General features: G+C 36.6%; 2 long non-coding RNA genes across 2 annotated transcripts; both read right to left on the bottom strand.

Annotated features, from left to right (window-relative positions):
- Positions 1-9182: 9182 nt before the first annotated feature.
- LOC147490165 (uncharacterized) lies at positions 9183-10228 on the bottom strand. Its single transcript, XR_015202458.1, has 2 exons — positions 10059-10228; positions 9183-9533 (listed from the first exon to the last, which is right to left on the bottom strand). It is a non-coding gene; the product is annotated as an uncharacterized LOC147490165 (long non-coding RNA).
- A 3780-nt stretch (positions 10229-14008) lies between these two features.
- On the bottom strand, positions 14009-15796 carry LOC147490164 (uncharacterized). The gene is made up of 3 exons (XR_015202290.1): positions 15064-15796; positions 14541-14808; positions 14009-14461 (listed from the first exon to the last, which is right to left on the bottom strand). It is a non-coding gene; the product is annotated as an uncharacterized LOC147490164 (long non-coding RNA).

Here is a 15796-nt window from a genome sequence, read left to right as displayed (position 1 = left end):
CTACAAATCTCCTTTCAACAACTTGATAAAAGGGAAAACGCTAGTTTTACCTACTAATAAGCTATGAAACTCAAATGTAAGTAAAACTAGAACTGGTTTACGATGCTAATTTATCAAAGTTTTCTACTCTTGTTATCAATGCAATATGTTTAGAGTAGATAATTCGTTCCACTCCTAGTTTGTTTAGTATGTGAAGTTCCTTAGTTTGTGTAAGCTAACAAAGTCGTGAGAGTAATGAAATTGAAATTGACTACGATTGTGAATCTACTAATCAAGATACGATAAATGAAATGACGGCAATTCAAATGTAATTAACAATAAGAGAATGAATTAGGGGAATTTGATTTCATCTTGATTCGACTTAATAAACTAACATAGAACACGTTGTAATCCTAATTTTTCCGTTTTCACGTAAAGGTTGGGTATTTATAATCTCTAATTATTCATGGTAATCTCTACCAACTAATAACTAGCATATGAAGCAATCAAATCCATTCTCATGGTTAATTAATTACTTTCTAGAATAGAATAGAACATTACAATCAATTCTACGCTAACACAGTCAAGTTTGATTAAGGTTTCCTCAAACCCCTCTAATGGAGGTTTTAGCCTTGAATCATTACACTATCATTTCTAGCACAAGAACAAATAGAACAAGTCATTATTGAATAAGTATTAAACTTTATTAATCTAATTGAACAATAGTATAATGATTCGAAATGAATAAAAACTGAATTTAAAACTAATTTAGAACTAAGATTATGAATAACTAATTATCAATTAAGATAAACTAAATCTATAAATTAAATATTGAATTAGAACTAAACTTGAAATGAAAAACTAATCTTTATTATAAAACTAAATCTGATTCTAAATAACATTCATTTCTTGTTCTAAAACTAATTATTTTGATAACTAACTAGATAAAAAAATAAGTATTTGGATAATTGATAAGTATAAACTAACTAATTTCAATCTAAACTAACTAAAAACTAAGTATTTTTTGAATCTGACTAAGTAAAAACTAACTTCAATCTAAGCTTTTATCTCTTGATATAGAAGAGACCAGATCCACAAATTCGTGCATGGGCTGAGGAGCCATGTTTTAGGCCTAAAAATCGAGCCCAAAACCTCATTACTTCAGTCTTCAAGGGGGTTTTCAGCTGGAAATGACTTCAATAGCCTTTTCGTCTACTTTTGCTTCTCTGATTGGGTAAAAACTTAGACTATTAGAAATCTCGTTCCGAGCCGGTCGTTTTGACATAAGGTAGGCCCAATTCCGAGGTCTGAGTCCAAAAATACGGTCTTCGAAAGTTTTGTTGACTTTTGTGCTCTATTTCTGCCCGCGTTGACTTTGACTTTTCATCTTTGACCGGTCTTTAAAAAGTTTTTTCTCCTTGAATCTTGGACTTTAATCATAGAAATTCTTAGCAACTAACTCTTGCTTCTTTATCTCGCAAAAGGGATGCATTTCTACACATATTTGACTCCAATACCTGAAATATATAAGAACACGATAACAGTACTAATTCTGACTTATTAATCATTTAATTGGTCTAAAAGTAATATTGTTAAGGGGTTAAAGCTACAGTTTTGGGCTCTTATCACAACTCTTTAACTATAATTACAATGGAAAATACAAAAACATTGTCTCAATTGAAAATCTATTTCACCTCACGGGAAAACAAAACATATCCTGTAATGCGACGCTAACGCAAACCACAAGTAGCAACCAACCATCGTCAACACTAATCTTGTCAAGACTTATCAACTGGGTTCATTTTATGAACACACCCGATAAGCAAACATGTAAATCGGGTCAGCATTATAAACTATGCTGGTATGAGTTGCCCTAAAATACAAAATATACTTATACATATATATACATAATCCATAAGGCAGTTAATTCCTCCACTGAGGCGCCTTAACTTCCAACGACTAATACAACATTCTTAATTATAATAATTAAGGCATGTAGTTCCTCCACTGAGGAGTCTTAGCTTCCAATTCAGTAATAATAAGGCATTTAGTTCCTCCACTGAGGTGCCTTAGCTTCAAACCGTACTAAATTAACTGCATCTAATAATAAAATAACAAAACCAAAACTTACTCTATACGTACACTGGTGTAAGCCTAATCATAGAGTGGGTCACACCTGCATAAATAATCAATTCAACCCACCCTTCTGCAAAACCATTGTGGATGCAACATAACTTACAATAAATCATTTATTATAGATTTAACGTACACTTTGATATATCATCACAATTATTGTTTAAAGTTTCTTCAAGTGTCTCTAGAATCATGTCGTCTCTATGTCTTACCTAGTTTCCCTGGCTACCACAATCGCTCCCCAACACCGAACATGTACATCCACATGCCTCCCCTCACGTAATGAACCACTCCGTGCGTAATTACCCTAAGCGGGATATCGCATACCAGGTAACACCCACATGAACGTCATTACGCGGGTACTGCCACTATTCGCCATAAAATATTGCGCGTCTCGTTCTAATTTTGCGAATGAGAATAATCAAGCCACTATTCAGCTACGCCAGAAGGGCCATTCAGATTCACTGAAACGCCAGAAGGGCCAATCAAATCACATATGCCCATCACAAGGGCCAAATCACATGAGTTGTGGTAGCTAGGTTCTAGGATTTTTGTTACCTAATTTATTCAGGTGTCATACATTTATATCTCATAACCATTTCACTATATCACGTGCATGTCAAATATATTATTGCACTAAGCCACAATATTTAGAAATATCTTAATATATCTCATAACACCTTTCTTTCTTTCACGTGCCAAATAAATTATTGCACTAAGCCACAATCCCTTGGAAAATATCCACAAATATTATACTACCTCCTAGTAGCACCTCACAAATATAATGATGTAGCGTTTATATTTATATCTCAAAAATATTGCATTTAATAGATATCCTACCATATGATATTATTTAACAGCATAAAATTTCAACATACCACATAAAGTCATAATTGCTCTAAACGTACCGCATAATATTTTTATAGCGTTTTAGGAATATTATGTCTCCTAAAATTTCAATCTCGTCACGTGTCAAAAATTGCACAATATCAATGTTAAATCTTTCTTAGATAATGACAACCAAATGTATACAAGCTTCCACAACATTCTACTATTGGATTAGTCCATAAAATAAAAAGGTAACACAATATACAATCAACAGTCAACGATCAACAGGTCAAACCCAACAATCAACAGTCCCAAACCGGTGTTCATCTAAACGGGTCCTGACACAAACTCGTATGCAAAACACTTCAACCCATGGTCCTAATCCAACTAAACAAATCAAAGCCCCAAAACTAAGGCCCAAAACAAAGCCCAAAAGTCTAAACAACCTATTTATACAACCTGATCCAATTGAGGACGTAAGGACTAGCCCACATGAAATTAGAAACCGGCCCAAAGAAAACTAAATGGTTCGGCTCAAATCAAAAGAATAGAAACTGGCCTAACACCACTTAAAATGAAACTGGCCCAAAAACTTAAATTGAACTGGCCCATAACCAAACAAATCTAAAGCCCAATCCCCAAGCCCAAGCGAATTAGAATTAGAACAGGTGAGACTGGGAGCACCGGATCCAAATCTCGGTCATCCCCTCCACCACACCAGCTCAAATTTCTGGCCACCACCCCTCACTTCCTCAACCCCACAGTTTCATTCCTTGACAAAAACCCTACCTCTTTAATTCACACACCACTCAATTCTAAGAACTGTCGAGATCCCTCCCAAATCTAGATCTCGACCGCCATTAACGTCCTCTCCAAGCTTCACCAGCACCCATTCACCCTCGAGCAACCACATTTACCTTCACACACACATAGTCCATCCAACACTACAATCTTCCCATACAACCCGACAATAAACCATCAAACCCGGCAGTTTAACCACCGATCTCCCAACCCAACAACACCAACAACTCACCATCAAACCAAAACGCGAAAATGCATCTTGAATATCTAGATCTACAAAGTAAATTACATAAATCCTTAATCGATTGATTTCTCAATCTTTATCATTGGATCTGGACAAGTTCTCCGGAGACAGCTTGGTTCTTAAAACAATAATCAAATATGGTAAACGCAGTTAACCCGAAATAATATGCAATACTAAAACAGAACCATAACACACCAAAACAGAATCATAATACAGTATGTCAACAGAAAAGAAATTGACAGTAATGAGAATTTTATAAAATAAAAATCCATAAAATATCTACTCACCAGTATCGCGAAAGGTATATAGAAAAATGACGCAGATAATTCGATCATAAGCTAGCTACAAGATGCACAATCCGGGCTCCATTCTTCTCTGTTTTAACTTGTCTAGTTCTAATGAAAAATTAGTTTTCTTAAAAATCCTCCATTTTTGATAAACCATCCCATTCTTAAGAATTCTCTGGCATATTTTACTTTAAGAAACTTTCCATATTTGCTCCCATAAATTACGAAATTATTCTCTCCATGTTTCCTTATTAGAAAAATCTCTACACTTTATTTTAAAACATAAAAACTTTTCTATTAAATTATTTTCAAACCAAACAAACTATTTCCCCTCTTTTTTCCCAAAAAGTCAAACATACATATTCACTCCACTTAACTTAAGACTTAGTCAATATTATTATTATTATTATTATTATTATTATTATTATTATTATTATTATTATTATTTTATAAAATAATTAATTTTGGACATTTAATAAAATGAGGGTGTTACACCATCCTTGGTTTTGAAGGTTGTTTTCCATTCATAACCAATTCGAATTCTAATATGATGATAGCCACTTTTTAAATCAAGTATGGTAAAAATAATTGAACTTGCTAACATATCAAGCATATCATCAAGACGGGGAATAGGAAAATGGTACTTGACGGTAATCTGATTGATGACTCTACTACCAACACACATACGCCAAGAACCATCCTTGTTTGGAACAAGGAATGCTAGAACGGCACAAGGACTCATATTGTGACGAATCAATCCTTTTTCTAGTAACTCTTCAACCTGTTCTTGGAGGATATCATGTTCTTTTGGACTCATTCGATAATGTGGCAAATTAGGCAAACTAGCACCTGGAACAAAATCAATATGATGCTGAATGTTCCTCATGGGAGGCAAATGAGGGCCATCAGAAGGTAAAACACATGAAAATTCCTGAAAGATGGGGGAAACTTTATCAGAAACCTCAATAGGAGAATCAAAAGAAGTAGGCTTCACGACAACTGCAAATATCTCATTTGGCTTCTCAAAGTCAGAGTTAACATCAGTAGAAACCAATAAAGTAGGAGCCTCAGCAGTAGATGAAGAAGACTTAGGTTTGGCATAGGGAGGAGCCAATGTCACTTTCAAACCATCCTTGACTAAAGAATAAGTATTCTGTTTTCAACAATGAATAACATCCACATCAAACATCCAAGGATGACCAAGAAAAATGTGACAAACATTCATATCAACAACATCACAAAGAATAGTATCTCTATAGTTGCCAATAGAAAAACTGAGAAGACATTGTTCCTTAATATGTTGTTTGCACTCACCTTGTATCCAACCAACTTCATAAGGGCGGGGATGTGGCTTGGTAGCAAGTTCCAATTTCGCCAACATTTTTTTTGACACAATGTTCTCACTACTACCACTGTCAATAATCATATAACACAATTTGCCTTGAACTGTACAAGTAGTTCTAAACAAATTATGTCGGTGTGGAATATAAACATGTAAAGTATATAACAAATTTTGAACCACAAAACAAAAGTGTTCACCCTCGTCATCACGATATGTCGGTTCATCGTCACTACAATCAATATTAGCCTCAAAACCATCATCCATATTAGGAACCTTGTCTGCAAGAGCAATATTATGTTTTCGACACTCATATGAAGAATGACCAGAGTTACCACGCTTATAACACATACCAGGTTTGGGACGGAGATATGGATTGGTGGATGGAGGTTTAGGATTTTGAGTATTAGTGTTGGAAGAATTTGGGAAATGAGTTGAGCGGGTATTAGGACAGTTTGGAGGTTGATGATAAGGAGGTGTTTTATAATGAGAGGTGGTGGGTTGGGTAGGGGTATCATGTGGAGTGGATGGGGTAAAAGGGACTTGTGAAGATAGAGATGGTGAAACACTAAAGATGGTGATTTATGATAAGATAGGTTGGATTTAAATGGTGGGGATCTTTGGTTATATGAAGGACGGTTAAAAGGTTTAGGTCGCTCCATGAATTGTTCAACCTTAAGTGCATTATTAATAGTGACATGTAAAGTGAAGTGTTGATGTGAAGCTAGATCTTTCTGAATATTCCATGATAAACCATTAATGAATCTAGCAATTTGTAAATCTTCATTCTTTTGCAAATCATTACGAGAAAGCAACCGATAAAATTCATCAATATATTCTTGAACAGTACGATTACCTTGTTTGCAATTCTGGAATGTAGTGGAGAGAAGTTGAGCAAAATTTGGAGGAAGATATTCTGCCATTAACATCTGCCTCATACATTTCCAAGAACGAATCGGTTTCAAACCTTGACGAATACGCTCTTGTTGTTTTTGCTCCCACCAAGAAGATGCGCCACCAGTAAATTTAAAAGCCACAATCTTAACTTGTTTCTCTTGAGAAATTTCCATAATATAAAAAAAAACGGTCCACAGACTTAACCCAACCAATAAAATTCTCAATATGCAAAAGACCATTAAAAGTTGCCAAATCCGCCTAGATGTGATACTCATTACTGTTTTCACCATAATTGGTTCGGTTACCACCATAATTATGCTTTTGTCGACGAAAACTATTTTGATTTTGCAAATTTTGGAATAACAATTTCCTTAATTTCATCGTCGTCATCTTCATCGTTGGCTAAACCATTAGAGGGTTTGAGGTTTTCATGAATATCGGGCTGGAAATTTTGTGGGGGTGTGCTAAAATTTGGAGCATATTGGACTAGGTCACGTGTAGATGGGTATTGAAAGACTTGTTAGGCTTGGTGGGCTAATTAGGCTTGCTGGATACTAAAGGCTTGTGAATTGGGTGAGTTAATATTGAAAACACAAGGAATTTGGGGTTGAGGACAATGGGTAGGTGGTCGAAAAGCATGGCCAGAAACATTTTCAGCACCTTGAAACCCAAGATTCGCAATGGGGTTTATAATGATGGGATATTGGGTTTGAATAAAGGGTGGGTTATTGTGGATTTGAAGATCAATAGGGTATTGGGTGTAATTTAAGTAAGGACTGGTGGGATCATGGGGATGTTGGGTTTGAGAAAGAGTTCTAATAGTGGAGGGAGGAATATGGGTTTGGGGAAGAACTTGATGTTGGTAAAGTTGAGTTATTGGTTGCTGTTGTTGAATTTGGAGGTGGGGTTGGGTTGAGAATTCGGTGGTGGTGGTCTGTAGTTGGTGAGTGGTAGTGGGTTGATGGGTCTGAATAGTTTGGGGAAGTGGATTGTTGTTGTTGCGGGAATTGTCAGTATTGTGAGAAAGACGTTCAAGGTTGGAATTCGGTGCACTATGGGTGGTGCTTTGAAGTCAAACTTATTTGTCGCCTTCAGCCCGACTTTTCCCTCGCTCTCTTTCTTTCTTTCTTTCTTTCTAGAACTCCGCCGAATTCGCCTCTCGTCTGAAGCGTTGATTTTCCAATCGGAAATCCGTAAAATCTTACTCCAAAACACGATTGACATCTGTCATGGTAACAAAATCTCCTATATTTGCGTCTGGGGAATGCGATTCAGCATCGTCGTGATGGCCCATCGAACCTTGGCTTGATACCAATTGACGAAGCGGAAGCGAATAGAAAATAAAAATGAAGCGGAAGCGAATAGAAAATAAAAAGGTATGTAAAAGACTTGAATAATTTGATATTGATATTGAATTAATTGTTTAGAGACTACATTATCTTATATAGACTGTTACTAATTTGAAAATAAAAACAATACTAAAAAAACTAATAGCTAACTTAGAACTATAACCATAGTTGCTAAAACTAATACTAATATTAACTAACAATACCATATATTATTGTCTTGCATCATTAATGGTGAGACCTCTTGAATACCAAACCAAAAAAACACCAAACCAAACGCCAAATCGACTGGAATTTAGTGTTTGCTTTGGTGCTGAACCAAATGTACGATGCAGTGTTTCAAACACCGTGTGGACAAACACATTTTCTCATTTCTGGACAAAAACAAGCCTCTATTGTGGGCTTTTCTCTCGCGGTTTTCCGAAAATAGTGGCTGTGTTGGGATTTATTTGGCGCGGTTTTGAAAACACCGCGACGTACATTTGGTGCTCACTCTTTGATGTTTCCACTGAAGTTGTTGGGTGTTTATTTGGTTTGGTGTTGGTTTGCTCAAAAAAGTTTGGTGTTTTTCAGGTCTCACCATTAAAGATGCTCTAAAGGAGAGACAATAATTTGGTGTTTTTTCATCTTCAGGAGAGACACATGTTGATGAAAACACCAAAGCAAACACCAAATCGGCGAAAATTTGGTATTTGCTTTGGTTCTGTATCAAATCTCTCTCGTAGCTTTGGATAAACCGTGCGGTTTTGCGAACACTACATGGGCTTTGGTGTTAGTTTGGGCCTCTGTCTCGTAGTGTTTCGAACACTAAATTTTGATTTGTTGTGGTTTATCGAAAACCGCGTAAGCTTAGGCTTAGTCTATTGCGCGGTTTTGCGAAAGTCGTACGTGATTTGGTGTCAAATATTTAATATTTCTCCTAAAGTTAACGGACTAAAACAGTCGGGAAAGATAATACCCAACGGCCTAAAGCAGTCGGAGAGCCGTCGGAAAATGGCCAGTCGGGTTAGCCTACTGACTGTTTTGGACCGTCGAAATAGGCCGTTGGCTAAAATATGCTACGCCCGACGGATATGTGGACGGCTATTAACTGTCGGAATTTACCCCATCGTCTAAGACCGCCGGAAACATATCCATCGCCTCGAACCGCCGGAAAGTTACCTATGTCGACGGTCTATGTTGGACGCCAAAACTGTTTTTGACCACATGGCAATTGGTTTGTAGCCGTCGGTAAAGAATGTTCCTCAAGGATTTAATCCGTCGGAAGAGTTAATTTTTTTAAAAATTTTTTATTTTTCTTCTACTCACATCAAAATAAAACCCCTGCATACAACATAACAAAACTCTTTAACCCCCAAGATTGCATTGTGAACACCTTGACTAGATAAACATGTAGAAATGAATCAAGAAAATAAAGCTTACAAATTCGTTTAGTACACCGTGGAAACAGGTAAAAACGAGGAGCAAAATTGTTTTAAAGCTTACAAATACTAACACCATATATTGTCTACTAAACCTTTCACTACACAAGCTCAACCAGTCCCCACTATTGTTCTTACTCTTGTTGAAGCGCCGGGAGTAGCTTAAGATGAAGTTGCTGATTTCAAGTATGCAATGAGATCGACACGTTCATGAGCCTTCTTAAGTCCATAAAAACCCATATTTGTTCAAGGAATGTACTACAAAGCAGAAGAGATATAAATCTTTGTTAAGAAGAGATATTTGTATGAGATCAAAACATCATATTATGTTCAAGCAAAGACAATTTAATATTTCACCATAGGCAACAACATTACACTATAGTTGTGAAAAACGATTTATTGTAATGTTTTCAAGAAATTGATAGAAAATAGTAGTCATAACTTAAGATGTAATCTAGAGGTGAGTCAAGTATTACTGGCATAAGAAATTTAGGCGATTGAGATGCTAATGACGTCCTAAATTCAACTTGGATGAAAGTGAGCTGCAGCAAGTAACATAGACTTGCTAGATTTGTGGACAAACAATCACCTTTTTCTGTACAGAAAACTACCTAAAAGGATAAGGCCACTCAAATCTGCCACTATCCAATCCATCTCATTCAAGTGGGACCAATTTGCTAAACATACTCCACAGGACTATAAGGGTGGTTTGTATATGGCAGTTATAGACAGGAACTGAGGCACATATAAGTTTTTGGATATCATGGTCTGTAAGAAACTTACTTTGCACTCTGGCTTGTTAAGCATGTAGGTGCCACCATAAACAACACTTAGACGAGCAAATGCCTGAAATGCCATATAATAATAGTTAAATAAATTGATTTGCTTACCTTAACTTACCTTGGACACATGGTGTAAATGAGAGCCCCAAACAAATGGTTGACATCTTGGAGGGTCTCTTCCAACCCATGGCAGCAAAGTTAGCACCGATGGCAAAGAACACTCCAAAGACCAAACAAGCACCAAAGAGGTCCATGGCAATGCTTGCAAGGCACCGGGTAAAGAACAACACCCAAAGACTAGCAAATGACTCCAAGAAGCGCGGGCACTAGCGAAGCAAAGAACACCCGGCTAATAAGGAGTTATAGATAACAGCTAATCTATCAAAACTAGAATCTTAGTAAGGTACATCTAGATAATAACGCTTGTTGTTAAGGAGTTATAGCGACACCGTAAGAAAGAAGTTAATATTGTCTTAATAGATTTGAATGTTTTAACTTGCATACCCCTAGTTTTCTCGGAACAACAAAAAGGAAAACCACAAGATGAGAAGCTTTCCCCTTACAACAGAGGACAAGGAAATGTTTCCTAGAAACAACATCTATAACAATCATGTATTTCTAACGCATGAACTCAATAGTTAGCCAAAATGGCACTAGCTTAGTTGGTAAAGTAACCGGGCCTAACTGTCACAGACCACGTAAAGACCTAGAGATACTCACCAGCAAAATTACACGGTTAAATATCAAATCGAAATAAACGAAGAATTAAGAATCTTGAATGCTATATAACAGAGCCTCAAAATAGCAGCGCCAGCATTTTAAGTTAACTATAAATATTCTGGTGGTGGTAGTTAGCTATATCTGATCGCGAAACTCTTACTGGGAATCGCGCGCAACTATCCAAGGCTAAGTGTCCTAAAAACGCTTCCTTGAATGAACGAATCGACTTTTTTCTCAAGAAAAAGGCCGATAAAGCTCGAAGTCTTCGCGGAAACGCGAAGCAGTCGAAAATAGCAGTAGACAACGCAAAGTTGTCTATTGTTGCGCGCGATTCCCAATAGCAGCAGACAATAGCAGTCGAAAATAGCAGAAGTTCTTAGGGTTGGACAAGAAAGTCCTTCCAGAAAGCGTTGAAGCGATGCCATGAAAGCCGACATCGCTAGGCAGAGTTGCCGCCTTCGCCAAGGCGTAACGCTACTCAAAGCAACACGCCGAGCGTAAAGCTTTAGAGATCCAAGGGTCTAATTTCAAGATCCCCTGAATGGATGATCGTGGAGAGACGACACGTCTACTCTAGATCCCACGATGTAAGCAAAATCAGCTTCCCATGACAATATCTTACAAGTTGTACTTGTTTGTATAAACTTTATTAGATGCCTCAAACCGCTCTTTGTTCTTTTGTTTTCTTTTCGTGAGTCATACTAATACAATTGAGGTCCCCGAATCACATCCATCTTTGAGTTGAAAACTTGCCAACATACCGGTTAAGTCGAGAAATGACTTCAAAGATCAACCACTTGGTCCTCTCTAGGGTTTGAACTATAAACCAACAACAAAATTCAACATATTAGCCAAAAAAATGACATAAGGACGCCACCCCATCAAACAGATCCCACACACTTCCTCTTCTCATTCTTTTATAGATATTTTTTTGCTAGGATGAGAGTCAAGTGATTATTATTATCTAACAAAGAAGTGAGCATTAACTTGACTAAAATAATACCTTAGGTATCATATCGACATTGTATTCCTTCTTTGGAGCCCATTTGCTCTCGGAGGCTTTAAAACTCATCATCTTTAACTGCCGGACTCCATGAATCTAAATTTGTTGACTGAGAGAAACAAAAGGGACGGGATAAGGCATCGAGCACAAACGAAGGGGCATGCAGTTTGAAAACAATTTTGAAATCTGAATCATCTCCAACCGCTAAAATCAAAAGGATACTCTCTATGCTTTCTTTGCGGAACTGTTGAGCGGGCTAACTTTTCCACCAAAATCTGGGGATTGAAAGTACCGTTCATTTTTCCTAGTCCGATACTCTGAATAAATGAGATAAAACCTAGAAAGGAAAAATTAATTAGTATAACTTCGCTAAAATATAGAACACTAACCAAAAAACCGGTCTGCGATTCATTATTCAATATTACTCGGAGCTTCAATAAAGTGAATCTACATATTATACAAGTCAATATACATGTTCATGCTCAAGCACCATAATGCACCTAAATAAAGAATAAGGTTTACCTCAAAATTACCATCTACTCCCCGAATGTATGCTTCACAAGGATCCCTACAAATGAAAGCTGAAATAATGTAAAACCAACTTCCAAAACAAGCCATATCTCATTGCAAGGATTAGTAATACACAATATTAACCGGAAAATACGCAAAGACGGACCGGTTGAAAGGGAAATTTTGTTTTTGAACAAAACAAACGAGAAGAAATGGGGTTGAACTCTATATCACCTCCATATAGATACACCCGGACTTTGAACGAGACAAAGGACCAAGTATCTAAGATATACATTACTTTTTTTATATTCCACATCCACCACATTACATTGCGTCACCATATGATCGATTTAATTTTTATTATATGCACATTGACTTAAGAAGTAATTACATGCTCAGTTTGACTTAAGAAGCTTTCCTTCAACTTCCCTTTGAAAAATCATAGGCTCCTAATCCTACTGGAGCAGTAACTTTGAAGTACATAGTTTCTTATTCCTATCTAATTTCCATTTACACATTTATCACCCTTTTTAATTCTAAACACTCAAGTCTCTACATTATCTCTACAAACACATGGATTCTGAACTGACGTATACAGAAAAGTGATTGAATATATACACTAAAAATAAAAAAACAACTCATTCATTCACTAAATATCAACTAAAGATTCATTATATCTCAGCATATATACAAATTTCAATAAAAAAGAAGGAAACTTTACTTTACCATAAACAAAGAGGAAAACGATAGCTAGACTCGGGGTTATAAACAATATCTTGATGATAAATTAACCATTAGTATATAGATAACACGGGAGAATAAGGCTATCTGGCTGAACTAGAAATCAGCTGGTAAGTTTCGAAGCAGGGACGGGAGGAAGAAAAAATATAGTAGTAAATAAAATAAGAGCTTCTCATCGGATCACTGTAGAGACCATCGAAGAAACAAAGCTTAAGAGAGTCAGTACTGCCCTATCACACCCATTGAATTCTGCCCCACTTTTTTGAGGAGCACTTTCAAGGTTAGCCAAAGATTAACATATGAAGTCGATATAAATTTTTTGCAAGTTGGCAGGGGAAAGAAGCATATATAACCCACAGTTACAATATACCCAAGTAACTAAACACAATAAATATGAAATCCTAAGTATAGCATTGCGAAGTTTAACCATCTATAAGCTCTTTGTTCACATTATTCACAATGCTAACTTTTTGTCTTTCCTCACCTCTTCGGGTACAATTATTACACGATGCATTTCTCCTTTTCAATAGCTAAAACGGGTTATGCTTCGAAAGTCAAGAAGTAGATATGATACAACTAAGAAAAAATTACCTTTGTCAATGCAACGAGTGGGAAGAAACATAACATCACCGGTTTATGATTGTTCTATGGCTCGAAGTTACGGGGGCATTGCCACTATGATTAGCATCATTCACACCATCTCCTACAACTTCTTCACTAGCTATTTTCACGTTCGTGTTCTATAAAACCAAAAACATAAGCAAAGTAAGCAAAACCAAATAAATAATTAATAACTTAAAATCTCATTAACTAACAGAGACAATTACCTTTGCCCTTTTCCCTCCTCCTTTATCCGGGCTTGGGACCGCAATGCAAACTTGACAATAGTTTGTAATCGGAGTTAAAAAGAGGGGGTTAGTAAAATATAGCTTATAACAAATTATAATAATGCAACGTCCATTAAAAACATTACAATACATAAAACACCAAAAGTTCATGGTTTATATATTTTACTTACTACTTTGGACTACAAAATCCAACCAAAGACTTAAGTGCATAGACTTATGCAGTATGAACTTTAATGTAAACACGTTCTTACTTACACAAAATATCAAAAACCTATTTATTTGGATGGGAATCCAAATGTATCAGAACTTCACCAATATATTAGAACATCAACAGCTCTTTGGGCCAAATAACACTTCCTTGAGCAATCTCGCCAAGCTTTGATTTCCACGATCATGAGAAAGTGGAAGTGCAGCCATTCCGTCATAAATAACATTGACATAAACCTTAAAGTTCCCCTCCTCTAATCTCCTATCACCAAACTCAATAGTAGGATCAACATCTTGCACAATACCCCTAGCCACAACTCGAAGTGGCCAACCACCACGCAAGTCACATTCTTTACCAATGAATTCATTCAAAACCTGAAATTAAAAAGAGTTGTCAATCTTTGCAACATCAAAGTGGTGATCATACCATTTATCGTATAACTTAGATTATTACCGGTGTAGAGGGGGTATAACGTGCATGACTAGAACATGGCGATGAAACATCAGGCATAGAGGTTCGTCCTTGGCTCATAAAGGCTTTCAAAAAACACCGTGTTCTCTAGAATTGAAGCCTGAAGCACATCTACCTTTTTCTCAAGACTTGTATTTTTCTCCATCAAAGCAATATTTTGCTGCATCACGGGTTTCATCTTCTTTAGCGTTGTTTTGCACACCCCTTCCCCCAGGCCTCGAAAACGACCTCTACTATCTGGCCCAAGAACCTACGATAAATGGATAAAAGTCTTAGTAGCTGCAACATATATCAAAAACACCAATTAATTATTCAAGGATCAAAGCTTCAAACCTGTGTGAGTGCATCATCCATGTCGATGTCTCTACTCGACGGGTGCAAAGTAGTATAATTATCAAGTTTTTTTCCTATTAATATGACATAGTCAAATATATAGGCCACATTATATTTTTAAAAGTCCAACAAGAGTACATAAGATATGATGAGAAATTTCCAGCATACTAACCACCAATTCTGGATCTTGTGCTACCCCGCTCTTCCTTTTATGGATAAACTTGTATGACTCCACCCTTCCAATCGATGATTCAGGGACGCCTTTTGCCATAGCCATCTCCTCTCGAGCAACAGCTGCAGATTTCCTTCCCAAACATGAAGAATTTTTTTGATTCTTACGATTGGCTGAGTTCCTTAGACTAGAAGCCTGCATGACTTAGAAGGTTAGTAGAGGTGAACTCTATATATCAAAATAAATAAATATACTTGCCGGTTGTCAGCAAGTATTTATTGTAATCACTCTGGTATTTGTCATGATGGCAAGAAGTCTAACTGACATGCAACCTTTGAATGAGCAAAGAAGTCCAGCCCAAGATAAAACTTGCCGTGGGGCTGAGATCCAATACTCGCCTACGTCGGCTAAATGAATGAGTGAATGAGTGGCACTGCTGAGTGTTCTGCTATTGCATATATATTACCAGAGTGATCCAAAGAGAGAGAAATAGAGAGAGAAATAAGTTAACAAAGAAAATAACTAAACCTTGAACTTTTCTGAATGGCAATTATCTACAAATCGTCGCCAATCTTGCAAAGGAATTCCATCTTGGGGATTTTCCTTCACGATGGAAGGAGGCTGATCTTTTACGTACTTGTTATACAATTCATGTTTGTACTCCTTCCACGCAAGCCTGAATTTGTTTCGTGTCCAATCTATGTCAATCGAACTCAAGTGCTCAAATGCAAAC

Source organism: Coptis chinensis, chromosome 7 (genome assembly GCF_015680905.1).
Source record: "Coptis chinensis isolate HL-2020 chromosome 7, ASM1568090v1, whole genome shotgun sequence".
Lineage (NCBI taxonomy): Eukaryota > Viridiplantae > Streptophyta > Magnoliopsida > Ranunculales > Ranunculaceae > Coptis > Coptis chinensis.
This window is presented reverse-complemented; position numbering and strand designations above follow the sequence as displayed.